The 3,206-nt window shown below is 38.9% G+C and overlaps 1 pseudogene; it reads left to right on the forward strand.

Annotated features, from left to right (window-relative positions):
• Positions 1 to 266: 266 nt before the first annotated feature.
• Positions 267 to 1,820, forward strand: LOC133075109 (phosphatidylinositide phosphatase SAC2-like; annotated as a pseudogene).
• The last annotated feature ends 1,386 nt before the right edge of the window (positions 1,821 to 3,206 follow it).

Consider the following 3,206-nt stretch of genomic DNA (forward strand, 5'->3'; position numbering starts at 1 on the left):
TTTTTTTCTGTTTAAGTGGGGTGGAGGGTGGCGGGGAGGGAAATTAACTATTTGCTGCAGCTTATACTTCAGTAAAAATGCGGGGCGGGGAAGGGAGGGCTGACATCGTTCTCGACTGCCTGTTACGTGCCAAGTGCTTTTCGTTCTGGACAAAATGCTTTTGACTGAGATCATGTTTGACCGATGCAAATATTAATGTCAAAGTAGAAGCTAGGATAAAGTAACACTAATTAGTAGGTTTAGAATTTATTTCATATTAAAATACGTGTCGCGAGGTAATTTTTATGGCTTGGCTCAAGCAGCAGTTTTAAGAGTGCACCCTCATTGATGCTACTCACAGAGATGTGGATATGCTGTTGCTGCTTTCTAACTCTGCCTACTACGTAGCCTATTATGACGATGAAGTTGACAAAGTAAACCAGTATCAACGACTAGGTCCAGAAGACCTGGAAAAAATTGAAATAGGTCCTGAACCCACTCTTTTTGATAAGGCAAGGTTCTCCTGCATGCGACTGCACTACAGATATAAAGAAGCAAGTGGCTATTTCCACACCCTGAGAGCTGTAGTGCGCAATCCAGTAGAGGATGGAAAAGATACCCTTCAGTGCACTGCAGAGATGCTGCAAATCACCAAGCAAGCCATGGGATTAGATGTACCTATAACACAGAGAAAGCTTGAGAGAAAGAGCAGTAAACCTCATGAAGACATCACTGGCATCAGATCTCAAAACCAAGGCTCTTTGGCCCAGGGAAAAAAAATTTAATGAGCAAATTTTCATCTCTAAATCAAAAAGTGAAACAGACCAAATCCAGTATAAATATTGGCAATCTACGAAAGCTAGGGAACTTTACGAAACCTGAAATGAAAGTTAACTCTCTAAAACCAAACTCAAAGTAAATCTTTGGGAATCAGATAGTAGTCTTGAAACCATGGAAAACACTAGTATGATGGATAATAAAGCCCAGGCAGTCAGATGGGGAAATGTCTTCAGATAATGACTCATACCTCTCTGATGAATTCCTTACAAATTCCAAGTCTGATGAACACAGGCAGCTAGCTAACTCTTTAGAGAATGCAGGGCCAGTAGACTATGTGCTTCCTAGCTGTGGTATTATTGCTTCAATACCTCGATTAGGCAGTCGATCCCAGTCTATCAGCAACACTGTTTTTAGCATTCATGTTCCTTCAGAGGTTACTCTTGCTCATGAAAGTGGGCTTGGAAAAGGCTATGAGTCTTCTCTGAAGAGAAGTCCTTCTGCTGACAACATAAACAACATTGACTGGCTTTGCCAAGCCCGTGGATATTTATTGCCACAGATTTGTTCAAGACGCACAAAACAAAATGACCCAGCTATCAGAAACCAGGTCTGTTTCTCAGGCTAGTGAGGAAGGAAATCAAATGACCAATCAAGTTTCTAACGAAGAAACTCATTTTCAATCAATGGAACAGATACCTTCTCGACCATCTCAATTAGATGTGTCTTTTTCTGCAACAGGCCCACAGCTTTTGTCAGTTGGACCAGTGCATTCAGTTGTATCTCAAAAGACCCCCGGCTCCGAATCTGGCACACCTGAACTTGAGAGAGGGCTTCACGTAACTCCTTCTCCTTCAGAGAGCTGTAGCAGCAGAGCAGTCTTTCCCTTTGCAAAGATTCGAAGTTCCATGGTCCAGGTTGCTAATACTACCCAAGCTGGATTAACCCAGGAGATAAGCTTTGCCACGGCAAAGGTTCAGAAGAGCCCTGCAGAACCTGAAGTAGTTAATGAGATCCAGCAGAATGAACTTAAAAATATGTTTACTCAATGCAGACACAAATAATTCAGATTTAGTTTTTAGCCACTCAGAATCCTGTGGCTTTTATTTAATCCAAAAAAAAGGAGGTGTCATGTAACCTGTACTGTCTTTGAATCTAGGGATCACAAATTCTAATTATGTTTATTTGGAAAGGTTTTAAAAGGAAACTGAACCTGAGGAGATTTCCAAATTTGAGAGCTAGGACAATGGAAGTGCATCATTCTAGAATGTGTAGACCTAAGTAGCTTATACACTACAGAGCAGTTTGTCTCTTTAAAAGTAATTCAGGAATAGATTACTTTGGGACATAATAACCTGAACCTTTTTTGGAGTGGTGTGGGTGGGTAGAATGTATGAAGTAAACACAAAGGGTGGACATGGATCCATTTAGGTGATTAGCATTTTTCATAATTTGTTTTTGTTCTGTTTGCCAGTTCACTTCAAGGTAAATACTTATGTTTAGTGACTTCAAAGTGTTACTAGTATGGAGAAGCATTTTAATATAAAAACTATTGGTTTAGTTTTTGATGGCTTAACCATTCCCTATAAAGAGTTAATTGAGGGCTAATGGCGCTACAGTCAAGAAATGAATGCCCATTTGATCTGAATTTTCCGCACATTCTACTTAAATTTAAAATACGGCTACCTTGTACACCCCAAAGTCTAGGAGCATTAAGACTTGTCAGTCATAAAACCTGAGATGTCAGATGTGAATACCAGCACCTATTAATTTTGCTCTCTTTTCAGAAATGTTAAGAATGTACACATATTGGATACCGGTAATGCTTGAAAGAAGTCTTTCAAGTTGTAATTTTTTGCAGGGGGCAGTCCATAACATCCTGTGTAGACAAGCACAACTGTTGAAAATTTTAGTTTGAAGCACAATTGTGCTAAAACTTTAGGTTTTATGACTGTAACCTTGACCACGTGGAACCAGGGCCTTGTCTGTTAGCCTACACAGTAAGAAAGTTGTACACCTTATTCCAAACAAGTATTGGTTTGTCTGATATCTTTAGAGTCTTACTCTGTTGAAGTGATTCTCAGCTAAACAGTGTCTGTTGTAACTTTGATATTTCCACTTTTGTTATTAGTGGTATCTTTTTTTTGAAGTGTCAGATGTTGTGACTATTTAAAATAAAATATCATTATAATTTAAAAAGAAAAAAAAACAGAAAGAAACTAGGCAGTAATATTTCAACTACTAGTTTGCTTTCTGCATTCACCTTATTTGGAGTGAAACATTATTATAGAAATGTATTCTTTTTTTTTCTTTAATAGATCTTTATTGGAGTATAATTGCTTCACAGTACTGTGTTAGTTTCTGTTGTACAACAAAGTGAATCAGCCATATGCATACATATGTCCCCATATCCCCTCCCTCTTGCATCTGCCTCCCACCCTCCCTATCCC

This window comes from Eubalaena glacialis, chromosome 15 (genome assembly GCF_028564815.1).
Source record: "Eubalaena glacialis isolate mEubGla1 chromosome 15, mEubGla1.1.hap2.+ XY, whole genome shotgun sequence".
Classification (NCBI taxonomy): Eukaryota; Metazoa; Chordata; class Mammalia; order Artiodactyla; family Balaenidae; genus Eubalaena; species Eubalaena glacialis.